General features: G+C 32.6%; 1 protein-coding gene across 1 annotated transcript in view; it reads left to right on the top strand.

Moving 5' to 3' along the window:
• LOC118188104 (putative G protein-coupled receptor CG31760) overlaps positions 1–16,151 on the top strand; it is a 367,683-nt gene that overhangs the window by 100,888 nt on the left and 250,644 nt on the right. The window lies entirely within an intron of this gene.

Consider the following 16,151-nt stretch of genomic DNA (forward strand, 5'->3'; position numbering starts at 1 on the left):
CTAAGGTTCATATCCACGTTATTATAGTGACGATTAAATTGTTTGCACTGAAAAGTAATCTTTCCGAAACTAGGTTCAGTATATACTACTTTGCGGTCTGACATTTCATTTTAAGGAAACGTTTGAGCTGTTGCATTTGCCTTGAAAATATACGAGATTATTTTATTTGCAAGGCGTAGACGTATATATTATATGGAAATGTAGCGCATATTTTGCGGGTAATATTCAGATACAGCATCTCTGTGATAAAAATCATTATTTACATTGAAGATAATTTTACGAAAGCATGTTATCATATTATTCTCCAGTTCTTGGTATGGTGTTTTTTAACTGTAAGTGTATTTTTGGCACGTAGTTAAAATCTAAGTATTAAAACTGAAAGTAATGAATTTCCGATCATTTCTGCTACTATCTAAGTCGATGGTTCTCAGACGTAGGCTCATTCTGGCTGAAATTCTCAACTTAACTGTACTACAAGGTTTGCTCTTCCTGACCGAAAATCTTCGACAGTGTGAAATCACTGACTCATAGCCTGCTCGAAAGCAACTCTTCTCTTGGGAAACTAAATATCATAACGCCTTCGTTTCTCCCCTTCTCTAAGTCAAGTGACGTCACTGAACTCTTGCCTTGCAAGGAATCTAATCTGGTTTGTCTATTGGCCCAATGCGGTGGGGAAAAGGAACATATCTACTGAATCTGCATGCTCTAGTGGGTTGCGTTATATACAGGAAAAATTCGGATTAATTCTGATTCCAAAAATATTAGCACCTGTTGTGGTACAATTTATAACCGTATAGAGTCTAGGGTCTTTTTTGAAGCAGGAAACATAAAAAATATGCAGGGCCCTCACCGGGATTCGAACCTGGACCTCTCAAATACACGCCGAGTGCGCTGCCGTTACACCACGAAAGCATGCGGAAAGGAGGGAGAAAATATTGACACCTTATAACCGCATTTTAAACAATATAAAAAGTAATACTTTAAAATGTACATCAAATTATCACATAAAACGAATGCTAAAAAATTAATTTAAAAATAAAGTACAAAATACACATTATATGTTTTTTACAAAAGTTACAAGCTTGACTATTACGAGAGTGTTCAACTCTAAGTCAACGCTGTTACAATCAGTGAGTGAAGAATCCCTGGACGTAATTCTGACCTCCATTAAAAAAAATTAAATTATACATAAAATGAGTTTTTTTGAATTATATTTTGAAGATTATTCATTGTACAATATAAACCACAGATAAAAATATTTGTTTATTAAAAAATGTTATTTACATTTCCGTGCGCCTTTTTAAACTACAAGTCTATCGGCAAAAAATTCTTCCAAAATTTAGTAGTAAATTATTCAAGAGGTCTTAAGTTTCTAACTTTAATGGGAAGTAAAGAAAGGAAAATAGTCTCAAAAAAATTCCGAGCATTAATTAACTTTCCTGCAAGCAATGTTAGTTAAAAAGTTATTTAAATTTTGCATGAGAACCTGTCACACTTAACGCAATCCACGCCTCATTAGCACTGAAAATAGCGGGAAAATGTGATAAGACACTTAGGCTTAATTACGTAAAGCAACGGTATCATGTGCGAAGTTAGAAACAAAAAATGTTGAAACTTACTTTATCCAAAACCCTAAATTGCATTATTTTCTCTTTCATCAGTGGTAAGATAAAAAAAAAAAAAAAAAAAAAAAAAAAAACATCGAAAATATAAATGATTAAATCTTCATTTTGGACTACACGATTGGTGGCATTTCGCATTTATTTTCGATTGCAATAAAAGCGGTAATTCTTTGAAAGATATAATCTTATGTTCAGGATTCTCTTAAGTTTAAGAGACTCGTAAACAAAGTATAATATCGTATCAAATCGAATCGTATTTATCTTAAGCTATTCTTACCTGGCCATTCTTTTGGATAAGTCATTAATAATCGTAAACGCCAGGACATTTCTTGTTGAGGATTAAATAAGTTCGTTTCTAAGTTGCACAAAATATATTAAAATACATAAACATATTCTTTGTTCAAATTAGCTTTAAAATTTATTTCTATATTAGCAGATATGTAATTTAAATTTTAATATTAAGCTTTAGCTCATGGTAATTAATATAATGTCTTACTAACGTTTCCGAGAAATCTGGAAAAGATGAAAAGGTCTGTTGTCGAATTTTTTTAAGGTAAATGATATAAAATGCAATAATTTTCAAAAGCATGCATTTGAAAAAAGATATTTTTATAAAAATTAAATTTATATCAAAAATGCGTAGTCTGAAAATAATTCATGTTAACAAAATGCACAATCTTATGTTTAATGATTTTTCTTTTAGAAGTATATACGGTTTATTAAATAATTACGACTAGGAAGGACAAAATTAAAGGTAAATAACTAATTTAAAAGTTAAAAAGTTTAATGAAAGAATATATCTGAATCGAAACACAGTGCTACTTCGAGTTACGTCATTAATCTTTTCGAGTACCTTGAACGTATACCAAACGAACTTTTCCAGTGAGAAATAAAGGGAAAATAATTATCCGTTCTTATTAAAAAATTCTATAGTTATTATTCTAACATAATTTAGTAATAAAATACAACTGCAATGGAGGAAATATATACTATACATGAATGGTTTTCCGCTCATATTCAAAGTTGCCTTTCAACATGATCTAGCATCTCGGACCTTTGGTTATTAATTTATCATACCTTTACAACACTAGACAATTGAATTGCGTCTTTTTTCTCCACAGTTGCAGACACCATCGTACTGGGCATGCAATATGCAACAATGAAGTCCTGGATATGCATGCCATTTTCATACTCTTCAATGATCTCGTCTTTTTTTCATCTTCTCGGTGATCCTAACAATTTTCTTCGTTGATTGATTCTTCTCATTATATTTTCCAATTGTTAACGAATTCACGAATAAAAATACGAAATTACTTGAAACTTCGGTATTATGGAATAGTAGTAATAGTCATATTGACATAGCAAGAGTTCTGAAGAGGTGTACTGAAGCTCATAGGCAATCCTAACATTGTTTCGAAAGATATAAATATGTGTAGTGACCGCAGACGTGACTGATCGACCTCAAATCTTATGACACATAAATACCGTGTACCAAATAAAAGTTTTCGCATCTAAACAGGAGCTATGCCAAATTGAATGCATTTCAAAGCGGGCCTGTTTGAAATGTACCACTGTAAATACACAATTCATAACCAGTATCGTATCACAAGCTATGCAATCGATATTTCCTCATACATCGTTCCATAAACTATGTTATTACTGTATTTGTTTATCGTAAATCACGTTCTTCGTGCAACATTTACGACAGTATATTGACGTAAAGTACGTATTTAATTTTGTGCTTTTGGTTTTTTACACCATAAAATAGCAATACAATTATACAGTTAGGGTTGGATTCTGAATGCTTCAGATGTTTTAGGCTAATAATATTTGTACTATGTTATTCTTTTGTAGTCTCTCAATTTTTTGATTTCTTCATTTGCTAAGAACATCATGTTTTTCACTTATTTGAAGCAGTTACATAAATGATATTTTCTGCTTATGTTCGGCATTTCTCTGTGTACTATTTCCACTTTTTTAAAACAGTAAATTTCAGTATTTTGTTTGTTTAATATGAATAAAAGAAAACTTCCGATGACTGCATTAGACTTTTATTCTACAAAGCCCCATTTTTTCAGTATTTTTCCTGTCCTGGTTTTGTTCTCTTTGGAGAAACGCTTTTGAAAGATTTCTTGCTCTGAGTTTGCCTTAGAAAATGTTTTATGCATCTTAGTGAAATAAATACTTCTGGAGAATGCAGTAAAAATAGCAAACATTTAAGGTTCGGTATTTTCATGAAACATTTATTATGCGTTTTCAAACTCAAATAAACATAAAGAATATAATGGCAAATTTATTTTAAAACGTTTCTAAATGCATAGAAAATAAAGAATTTATACTGCATTCATAAAATCCTTCTGGTAACAAATGGTATCTCTAAAATGTTACAATGTTTTAAATTATAAAACATAAATTGTTTACAACATGAATGTTCTCCTTTATATATTTTTTCCGCATCCAGTGCAATAGTATTAAAAATAATAACTGCGAGTAAGTTTTTAAATATTCAATTTAATTAAATAAAGAACTGTTCAATATTCATAATACTTTCAAATTAAGTGAAACTGTATTTTGCATTCCCATAATAAATAAATTTTATTAATTTACATTATCATTATTAACCGTAATAAACTATACATGCAGATACAATAGGTAATCAGTTAAAAGAAAAAGGAAATATTTCTTTCTTAGAATTAACCCAGAGGTATCAACAAAATTAAGCTGAAACTATTAAATTTATCATTGTTACCAAATCTGTATATATAAAAATGAATGTTGGCTTTTTCGTTTGTCTTTTATACAAATATACAGTTTAATGCCGATCTCCATGAAACTTGATACTCTCAACCTTCAAAACAAGAGGAAAATGACTCTCTACATAAGATTTCTCAAAGAGCAGCCCATGGGGACGGCACTCTTTATATACTTATAATTTTATGCTAATTTAACGAATTTCTGATTTAAAACTCAGCGATTTAAAAGCTTTCCGTCGTTGCCACTCTGCAAAGCGTAAAATATATATATTTCGAATTTAATCAGAAAACTCGGCGATATAAAAAAATTGTGTTGCCTCTCGGGAAAAAGCAATAATATTACTTTTTCTCTAATTTAATGAACAAACTCAGCTATTTAAGAGAAATATGCTCCCACTGCCCAAATTAAAAATATTTTAATGTGTTTCATCGTTCAACAAAGCGTAAAATATTTAATTTTTCACTCATTAATACACGCACGTATTAACATGCGTGTTTGCTTTTTGGAAGTGAGTTTGAAATAGTCGTCACGAAGCATTACTTTCGCTGTGATATTAATTATGCCACAAAAACGAAAATCAATTTCCTGATCTACACCTCAAGCAAGAAAGAAAAAGGCATCACAAGCCTCAGGAACATACGACCACAGGGAAGCAAGACTTGGAAACATTCGAATACACACTCAAGCCCGTTTGTCTGAAACAGATGAGGAACGCGAAGCAAGACTGGAAAACGTCATAGTACGCACTGCTCAAGCCTGTTCGTCTGAAACAGACGAGCAACGAAAAGCAAGACTTTATTAAGATAATTTAGGAATTAAAACGCAAACACTTTCTTTCCTTTGAGTGGCATTGCAGCGCATGCCCGGTAACAGTTAGTATTAAATAAGATCGTCGATTTCTAAAAAGCCAGCACGCACACAAAAAAAAAAAGGTCAACAGAATGAGAAATTTTAGGTAATGAAATTGAAACAAAGCATAACAAATTATATAATGATAAAAGGAATATAGGAAAATGGCTGAAGGCGATTGCAATTCCAAGAAATGAGAAGAGAAGTAACCTAATTCCATAATTAATTTATTCAGACAATCAATAGATTTGCAACTTGGAAATTAATGTGCTAAAATATGCGCAAGTATCAAGGTACTGCGCAATGAATTCGATGCTACAATGATACTTAATTATAATTAAGCGTATTACTTAAGAATAGGTTTTGTCCACATACTTTACATTACGAGTTGCTTATGTCTATGTGTTATAAGCGTTTTCTTCCTATGAACATTAAAGTAAATTAAAAATTTACTTTCAAATTTTAATGTCTACTGTTTTTTTCCATTACAGATACATATAATCAGCAACTTGCTTTCTTTTGATAATTTCATATACAACTTCTATGCTTATCAAAACCGGCATTTAATATTTAATATACATATAGACGTCAACACACAAATACAGATAGAAAGGTAAAAACCGTGTTTAAAAATGTGTTTTATCTTTCAAATTGTAAAATTCTATTCACTTTTTTCTAAGAATAAAGTTTTATTTGGGACGAGTTACTGGATGACACAATGTGTGCTCTCGCAGTGTGAGAGGGTAACGTATCAGTTGGAAATAGAAGGAGAAGATCCTTGATTGGAAGCATTGCAATGGCAAAGACGATTTTTCACGTTTTAGTCGGGAATGGTTAACGTCCGAACTGAAAATATATTGGATGGTAAATCCCCCCTTACTTCGTTTCATAGACTGGATATCTTGTTTTCACCAACCGCATTTTAAATGTGTCAATGTGGGGGGAAAGGTATAAGAAAATATCGTACTCCCCATGCGTGCGCTTGTTGTGTAAGTGGTTATAATAATATGTCCTAATAATAAATAAGACATCCGTAGTTTGAATCCTGGCGAGGGAAGTGTTGTCAAGTTTTCTCCTTTGAAAAATTCAAATAGTCTGTAGTTAGATAGCTTTAATATGCTTTGCAGATTCAGATAACTTTTTTAACTTGCTAAACCCTAACAATGTGTGTTCTGCTGTCAAATTGAAAATAGAATAGACGGTAACTCTATACCACTAGGATTCGGTCGATTGCACTTTGTGTCTTCTCCGAATCGCACTTTTAGTGGAGAGGAATGTAAGGAATTCTAGCATCTCCCCTTGCGTGATTTCGTAGTGTTTGAAGTTAGCACGTCTAGCTAGTAAATGAAAGATCAAGTATTGGAGGAATTTGATTTAATATTGATTTTTCATAGTGCGAAATGTTTTTTGGTCTCCATACAACGTCCGAGTTAAAAATGTGGTGGATGGCAGCGTGTGAATTTCCTGTCTTCTTTCTGTTGCTTTCTAAGTAGGAAAAGTTGCTAACGAATTAATTTTTTCCCACCGTATTTACACTCGTGGTGTAACTGTTAGCACGTCCGCCTAGCTAGTTTTGAGTTCAGATGGTTTGTATCCGGTAAAATCAAATATGACATTTCATTTTTCAGGATTCCTGTTCGAAAATAAAACGCCTAGCATTTATTGCAGCATTTGAACTAAAATGTCTTGAAATACTATTGGTTATCTCTTGCATTTGATTGACTGGGTCTCGTGCAACTTCCTACTCGTTTTTAGTGAGGGGGAGAATGTAAGAACTTATCGCATACTTCCGTACTGGCTCTTGTTCTTTAAGTTTAGCATTCCGGTTAGCAAGTGCAATATGAGAGCTCTGAATCCCGGAAAGGGCACAGCTGAATGTTCACGTTTCTGGGTCTAAATATCTGATAATCTCTAAAAAATAATTATTCTGTTACTTTTCTTATTTTTCCAAATATTCATCTCTACAATACCATGAATTAGTTGTTGCTGATAATTAAAGTAGATCGTGTAAGCTGCCTTGATTCGAACCACTGAAATTTATCATTACACATTTTCTGTAGTTTTATGATTTTAATCTCTATGCCCCTAATTACCTTTAAAATTCTAATCCAAAAGTGATCTGTGCCAGTGCAGAATCATTAAACACTATCGTTGAAAATTTAAGATTTTGATATTTAGTCTAAACCGCTTTCAAAAACATCTTAAATTCATACTACACATAAGTAAGGGAAACAACTTTTCCCAGAAACGAGTTTTTCTAGATCTAATATTGAATGGTAGCTTTCTATACGAAACATTTCCTGACAATTAGAAATGGTCAAAACCGCTTCTTAATGGGATCAGATCAGAACCTTTCGTTTATGAAATGAATTAGTTTTTTTTTTATTTTTACTTCCTTGCATGAAGTAAAAAGGAAGTATTGTAATCGCGAAAAGCTTCAGGCAGCATATTTCAACGAAAATATCCACTTTGACCGCTTTCGAATGCAATTTAACGATGTTTTTGCGAGATATCTGTACATAAGAACAGAATAAAAGATTCTTTTCCTCCAAAAAAACTAAAAAACTGCTTTAAAATGAATTCTGAAGAGACTTTTTCGTGGCGTCTGTACGAACGTATGTACGTACTAACGTACGAAAGTACGTATCTCGCATAACTCAAAACCGAGTAGCATCAGAACGTTGAAATTCTGTATATAGGACTACTATAACATGTAGATGTGCACCTCGTATTTTGGTTTCAATCGGCGGCGCCAAACTTATATGAATATATTTATTATAAATATATCCACTCTGTTACCCGCCTCAGTGATCTCAGTTTCTTTACTCTTATATGGTTGTAAATTGTACATTTTTTTCTTTAAAAATGATTGAATTATGTTGTTTTTATCTTCCGCTTAAGAGTTTTATGCCTTTAGTAAATCTGTATGCAATATTTTTAGAATTATCAACAATTTAAAAGTTGTTTAAGTGCCGCTAAGCCTTTTTTGCTGGCGGCCATTGCTTGTTTACATTTGAAACAGCTGAGTAGTGAATTTGTTGCCAGTCTAGAAAAACGTAGCTTCGCAACAACAAAGATAAACGTCTTCATTTATTACTGCGATTTAAATCATGCTTAATCCTTTCGGGAATTTTTTCCAGGAAATAAGTGTTTAAGATTTACTTAATTTTTAATAATTTAATTTTTAATAATTAATAATTTAATTTTTAATAATTAGTAATTTTTAGTAGAGATATTTTGTGTAGTTTGCCTTGTCGAGAAGTGAGAACTGAATTAATTGAATGAGAAATACTCAATCGTCTGTGAAAAACTGTTTCTTTTTTGTTTTGTTTGCTTAATTTCTTTTATACATCGTTCTAGCTTTATTGTAGTACTTGAATAGAACATGTGGCAACGATTAGATAATTCTTTAAATGATACAAATTTTGTGCATTCTGAGTTATAATATGAACGAAATATAATACTGTTAAGTGAACCTAGCGCCAAACTTTCGCTATGGTAAACAAATAGAGTGAATTTTAAAGAATGCACCTATTCTATTGTGGTTTATGCGCTGACGGCGAAGTAGATATAATTAAGTCCAATAAGTTTAAACAAAATGCAAGAAAAAATGCGTATAATTTAATATTCCGTACAAGGAAGTCATGTGGGGTACACATCAGATTTTTTTTCTAATAACTTGCCGTCCACTAACAATAACCTTGGTAAAATAAATTGGGAACGAGGTGTGAATCAAAAGTAGTTAACGAGGATGGAGTGAGAGAGCGGATAGAATGGAAAGAACTGTGGGATTCTAGTCTGGTTAGCGAGTTTAGATCGAATAACAAAATGACTGTTTTCAGCTGTAGTTTTGAGATTCCCTAAAGCCTCCTTTCAATATAAAAACTAACAATAAAATTTAAGAATAATTTTTTTCCAAAAAGCTGGGAAATGATAAAGGTTCACTTCAGATTTAGCATAAGAAGATAAACTTTCTTTTCTTCCCTAAAATGGCAACTGAAATTTCTGCCGCGCTTCCAACAATAGCCGTGTGCTCTAAAATAGTTTGGCTCGGTTTTTTTCGCAAATCAAAATCCCGCTCGCTTGGTAAAATGAATTAGTTTGTGAAAGAATGGCAGGAATCTCCACTCTTGGAAGGCTTCCAACAAGAGCTCTCCTAGAACTGTAAAAGAGCTACCACTCCATTTTCTGGAAGCGAAATGCGCCCAGTAAAGTAATTCGGCTCTTCGATTTTGTTACGGAACGAATGATCCAACTCTAATGACGATGGGAAAAAATTAAATTCTGTGCTGATTTTAGGGTAGAGAACAAACAAAGGATAATGAACTTCAGTACGTAAAACTCCTAGAAACAAAGATTCTTTTAAAAGTTCCGTTCCACGAGACGTTGAGGGAATTTTTCTTCCGGTCTGATAGCGATTTTAAAAATGGGGATGATATAGGAATTAATAAATCCTTAGTAGGTATTACCTAAATATGAGTAAAATGTCATTAGTTCAACGGAACCTTACATTTTGAAAGTTCATACGATATTGTAGTGATTTCTAAGCACACATATGATTCTTAATTTTTTAAAAAGATGTGTTTTTTTTTTAAAGTTTTAAGTGTTATTTCTCTGAATATCTAATTTTTAAACCTGATCGATCAAATTTCAGTCGGCCCACCAGCGACCGAGCGGTAAAGTCGCTGAACGCTGGTAGTTCGGTCCGAGGTTCGAATCCCGCGAACGGGCTGGCTGTATGGGCGTTTTCGTGGTTTTCCCCATGTGTAACGTGTATACGAGCCAGTTTCCCTTAGAAAGTCCTCCACGAAAGGCATCCCTCCCCTTAGGCAGATAGCCCTCGTGTGCTTTGCCATAATTAAATACACTAACACCAAATTTCAGTCATATTCAAAGTAAATAAGATTTTTTTTTAATACTTGACTGAATTTTGGCTTTGATAGAAAAGAAAGATAGCGTTTTTTATATTCAAAAGCAAATTTTCTTGCACACATAATACATTTATCCCCTTTACCTGCATAAAATTACATATTTTCACATCTGTTCCCTTGTCTAATTTAAATAAAAGATGTTAAAGGCTAGCTGCATTTTTGAGCAATATAAGTTGATACCCTGTCATACAATGATTCGTTTCTGAAGAAGGGAAGCTGTTGTTTACTACTTTGGAAACTCACTCAGTACTTTCGAATGAAGACACTGAGTTAGCATAAAAAAATGAATTGTTATGACCATTCATTGCTCATAATTTCACATTTTTTTCTATCTTTCCTCCAAAGAGATGTCAGCCCAAAAGGATTATTACCCTCAAAACTGCATTTTGTGGATTTTCTCTATAAACGGCGAATAGCTTTTTAAATTGTGGAACCAAATAAAATAACCTGTACTATATTTAAAGAAATTAAATAATAAAGAATCTACATAAATGCATTATGTTTCTCGCACTGTGTAAAACCGACGGTACCCAGAGCCATAAAATTTTGAATAAAGTAATCCTCCACGCGAATACGGATACCTGGGAGCCATAATTTTGAATTTAATTTTTTTTATTATCTATTTCATGTATTGTAAACCTTTAAGGAATTTTTGATAAACATTTAAAGTGGCCAGTGGCATAAAGTGCGAGAAAAAAAAACCTTTTTATCTCCAGCGCGCAAAACTGTCTATCAGAAATTCTAAAGATATGCTGTTTTTAAATATTTCATACTATTGATGTTGAATTGTAAAGTGCGATTAACATGATATATAATTTAATAAAGGAAGCACACAAAACGTTAAAAAGGCGCTCCTTTGGGCGTAATATAAAGTCTGAAAGCTTTCAGATTTTTATTTTCCAATACTTTTTTTAAACTTAAAATTGTTTCTGAAACATTTAATAAATGCATTTTTTTCACTATTTTTGTTTCAAAAGTGTTCTTAAATGCTATTTTTGAGAAACAAAAACTTATTAAAAGCAAACCTATTATCTGTTTTCACAATTCAGAACGAAGTAAGACATAAATCGAACGAAACGGAGTGCAGTGCGATAAATAATTCTTACATTCCCATTACGCTATTCCATAAAATTCTCCATATTGCTTCATTTGATTTTAGAGCCAGTATGAGCTCAATACAGGAAGCCATAAAACATTTTTCCTTCCAGGTATTTCTCCATAAACACGTTCACCACTTTAAATTCTAATTATTATTCAAGAGCAGCTGCTAACTCTTCAAAAATGCGATCGAAGTCTCAGAGCACCTAGATTATAAAAGACTAGGCACGAGGGGAAAAAATAACGTTAACTACCATTTTGGCAGCCACTCTCTCAGATAAATTTATTCTCAGCAAGCGAATATTTTTGCGGCGCTGGCATTACTCGGTATAACTTCTCTTTCTTTTCAATTCTTAATGTAAAGCTTTGCCGTAAGTATTCCTTAAAAGATTTTTATACTGCTGAGTCTCTAAGCAAATGGGTATACTCTTCCTATTCAGTAATTTTTATGGTTAGTATTTATTTTTAACTTTTAATATAACTTTCTTGATTTAATGCTTCAAATGCTTATATTCTGTTTTTGTGTATATACTCGAGTGCACAACTAGTTAGTTTATTAATTTCTTACTTCTTTATATTGCTTTTACACTTTATTATTTCTGAATTATTTTATTTCAGATATTAGCGACAAGTTACTTGGAACCTTGCTTGCATTTAGTAAAAGTATGAGAATTAAATAACAATATAAATAAAAGTATTATCTACATTCTGAATTTTAATCATCATTGTAACCATGTAGGGCTCATCTAAGTGATCGGGATTTTGTTCCCTACTTGCATTTATTAAAAATTTAAGAATTAAATAATGGTACAAACAAAAGCATAATCTACATTCTGAATTTTAATCTTCATTGCAATTTTGTGGGGCAGATATCAGCGACAATGTACGTGGAAGCCTATTTGCATATAGCAAAAATATAAGAATTAAATGACAGTACAAATAAAAGTATTATCTACATTTTGGATTTTTAATCTTTATTGTAACCATTTGGAGTCGCATATTATTTATTATTGACAAGGTAGTACTTAAAAGCCTCCTTCCATATAGCAAATATGTAAGAATTAAATAATAGCATAAAAAATAAAAGTATAATCTACATATTGCATTTTAATCTCCATAACAGTTTATGGAGGCAGATATCAGCGACAAGGTACTTAAAAGCTTAAATTTGGCAGAAATGTAAGAATTAAATAACATTACAGTATAAATAAAAGTATTATCTACATTCTGAATTTTAATCTTCATTGTAACCATGTGGGGGCGCATATTAGTGACAATGTACTTCGAAGCCTACCTAGATAGAGCAAAACAATAAGAATTAAAAAAATAGTACAATTAAAAGTAATACTAAATACATATTAAAAGTAATACTGAGTAATAGTACAATTAAAAGTAATTCTGCATGTAATACTGACTTTTATAACAGAGAGATGCCGTTTTATCATCATGGTAATTATGGGTGGTAGCTAACGTGCCACTGGGTTTGAGTCCAAATTCGAGGGAAGTAAAAATAGTTTCCATTACATTTCTAGGTCAAGCTGCTGGACATAAAAGAACATGTTTTTCCAAGAATTCTCGAGTATTAGTTTTGGTTAAAAATCAGAAACAAAATATCATCTTTATCATATCTTATGAGCTATCATACCTTATACCATTGGTTGATAACGTATGTTGATGTGAAATAAAGGTTAACATTTGCCTTCTGAAAGATCATAATGCACGCCATTGTAACAACACAGGAGACTATAATCACTACTTAAAACAATTGACCTCACAGGGGTCAGTATCATTTAAGAAAATCACCTTCCATATGCTGGAATACCTTGGATAGGACCTCTCAAACAGTAAAGCTCAATAGCATATGAAATACGCCATTAGTCCTCACAAGCTCACTAATAAACAAATCCTCTGCGGGTGACGCATAACAAAGTTGCACAAACGTACATTAACCTAGGACGTTACCGCTACTGTGTCAAATGAAATATATATTAAATGAATTGCAGCACTTGGGGTAAATTAGTAACATTTAGCGGTACACACAATCCGAATTCAAACATGACAGCACCATTACGGTTCATCCCTCGTTGGACTGCCCTCCGAATGACAGAGATAGGAATATCGTGAAAGCAATTTCTGTCTATCTTAATTAACGCGTTTACAGCGTAGGCTCAGAGGGAAACAATCTTGCTGAGGTCTGAATCCATTTGCTGGCTGTTGTCGTCCTCCGCCTCTTCGAGAGAGGCTCTTGAGGGCACAGTATAAACGTAGAGTCTCATTTTGATTTCTAGATTAATATTATCACTGCACTTTCAATTGTATATTAATTGGAAGAGCGACCAGCCTCCTAAATGAAGTTGAAGTACATAAAGTAATTTATTAGTTTGCGATTCTTAAAATGTGACTTTTGATTAGAAAATTTTTGGTCAAGATATATTAACAAATGCTATAAAGTAGAAGACATCTCGGATGAAACTAAATACGTGCCACTTCAAAGCTCACCCAAACGTTTTCTTTAAACCTCGTTTGATACAAAATGGTAGAAACAGTCTAACATGTAGAAACATCGCTTCTAAACTCACGTTCAAAGCATCAATACGTAGTCGCAATTCCTTTGGTATGCATTCCAGTCCAGGATGAAGACTTAAGTGTGGCATCAGACTTAGGACTATAGGATGCAGATTTAAGTATGGCATCAGACTAAAAATGTCTTTACATAAGCATGTTCTTCTATAGTTTTTTATAAAAACAAACTCTTTGAGTCCATTGTAATGTATGGAAATACGTACATTATTATGCAATCAATTCAACTCCTGACTCGTTACAATAAAAAATTTGAAACATTTTTATTTTTTAATTAATCTGAAATCGTGAAAGACGTTTTCCTCTAGAGGCAGATTATAATGCTTGTCTTTTCCTAAACATTTGATGAATCCTCGTCATTCGTAACTATTTGGTGAAATGCATTCCTATTTACCTAGTGTTTACACAAAAAACACATCACTGTGAGGTAAAGATTTGATTGAAGAATCGGTGTAGGGATATTGCGCATACTTTATTTCGTAGCATAATTTCTTTAATTGCTATAAATCATTCGATATTTCACTCTACTACTTAATCGCTAAACTCTATTTAGATAATCGAATAGGCGAAAAGAATCGATGTTCTCTCGAAGCTAAATTAAGCGGAAATGTGGAACCCAATAGCTTGTATTGTTGATATCAAAATAATGCGCGTAAGCTGTTCTAATTACAGGATTTAAGTGTGATGTACATTTAACAATTAGAATTTAATTGTATACTATACATCAAAATTATCATTTCATTTAACGCGGTGATAAAGCATAATAATGTCTGCGCATTTCCACCCGTGAGCTTATTACATACTAATGATACTAATGATACTTTTTGCATTAGATCAGACTTTCAGATATCATCAGGTTTAGCAGCTTTTGTAAATATAATAATAACAGCAGAAACGTTTTCCGGTGTCATATATTTTCTGCTCTGCAAAGGCGCATCACAAAAATGACGTCACGAAGAAAGCTTAAAACGCAATAAAATTTCGGATAGTAAAATGTATTACTAAATAAAAGTAAATAACCATACGCATACTGTAAAACGCTTGAAGTTTATTTTTATTATTAATGTTAGACTGATGTAATGGGAGATTAAGAAGGTATCCTAACTTGTTGCTGACCTATATTTTATGAGCATATTTTAGCGAAGAGAAGAAAACCCTCATTCACGTATTAGCCAGATCTTAGGCCTTTACTATAGTAACCGACTAAAGGTGTTCTGAAGTTTCAGGCACTCGCACATGCTGGGACTCATATCACACCGAGGGAGGTGCGCAGGATTACATAGGCAAATTACATTAAGCCCGAGTCAAATCCAAAATCAAAACCACCAGTTTGTATCAAATCACTCAAGTTTCATTTGTAAACAGGCACCATATAATGATGATTGTGGGTTTGATTGAGAAGCAGTTAATAATCCTCTTCTAAGCGGAGCAAAGAACTATGAGTTCCAACTAAAGAGTAATTATTTGCTTGAAACATGCAAAACGCATCCGTCGACTAATTTTATGATATATTTACTCTTCACTACTCTATTGTCTCCACCAGTTTGACGGCTGGTGTCTTACTTTCCTACCGCCATCTGACAGCAATTTTTTTCCGCCATTATTTTTTTGAGCTGTTCTTTTTGAGAAATCATGACCATTACATGGAAGGGGCAGTTCACTTTTTCTTCTTTGAGAAATATTTACGGCATTCCATTACTCAATCAAAGAGTCTCTGTAAGATTTCGGAAAATCTTCCGCCAACTAATTCTAAGAAACATTAAATTCTCTAAACTTCGCAACCATACTACAGTGCGAAATGACGCGCACGTTTAACGTAGCTACAGCTTTAAGCGCAGAAGAATTCAAAACTTAAACGTGCAAAATTCAGTTCGGTGTTATAGTAGTCTTTAACGCAACTCACACATTACCAACGCAAAAATTCGTCAATCATGCTTTGAAATGGAACTTGCCGCATTAATCGGGTAGTTTCTTCCATTAAGGTATCACGAATTTTCCATTTGTGTTACTAGAATGCAATAAACTATAATTTACAATTTTTATAAATAATGCTAGAGTTAGATACATCGTCATAATACAGATATCGATTTTTTCGCACCCTCGACCAAAAAAAATAAATAAATAAATAAAAAATTGTAGTTCGTGAAATTAAATTTAAACAGTGTCCATTCAAATAGTCCAAGACTTGAAATAGTGAGGAGTCACACGGAAAAAAATTGAAGCTATGTAGATACAGTGGCGTAGCGAGGGGGTGTGTGATCAAATGGTCTCCAAACAAGATTTTATCATATCATTGTGTTTTTTTCGGGAGGGGCGC

The sequence above is a fragment of the Stegodyphus dumicola genome, chromosome 7, assembly GCF_044657685.1.
Source record: "Stegodyphus dumicola isolate Sdum_Otavi_A_Nest chromosome 7, ASM4465768v1".
Classification (NCBI taxonomy): Eukaryota; Metazoa; Arthropoda; class Arachnida; order Araneae; family Eresidae; genus Stegodyphus; species Stegodyphus dumicola.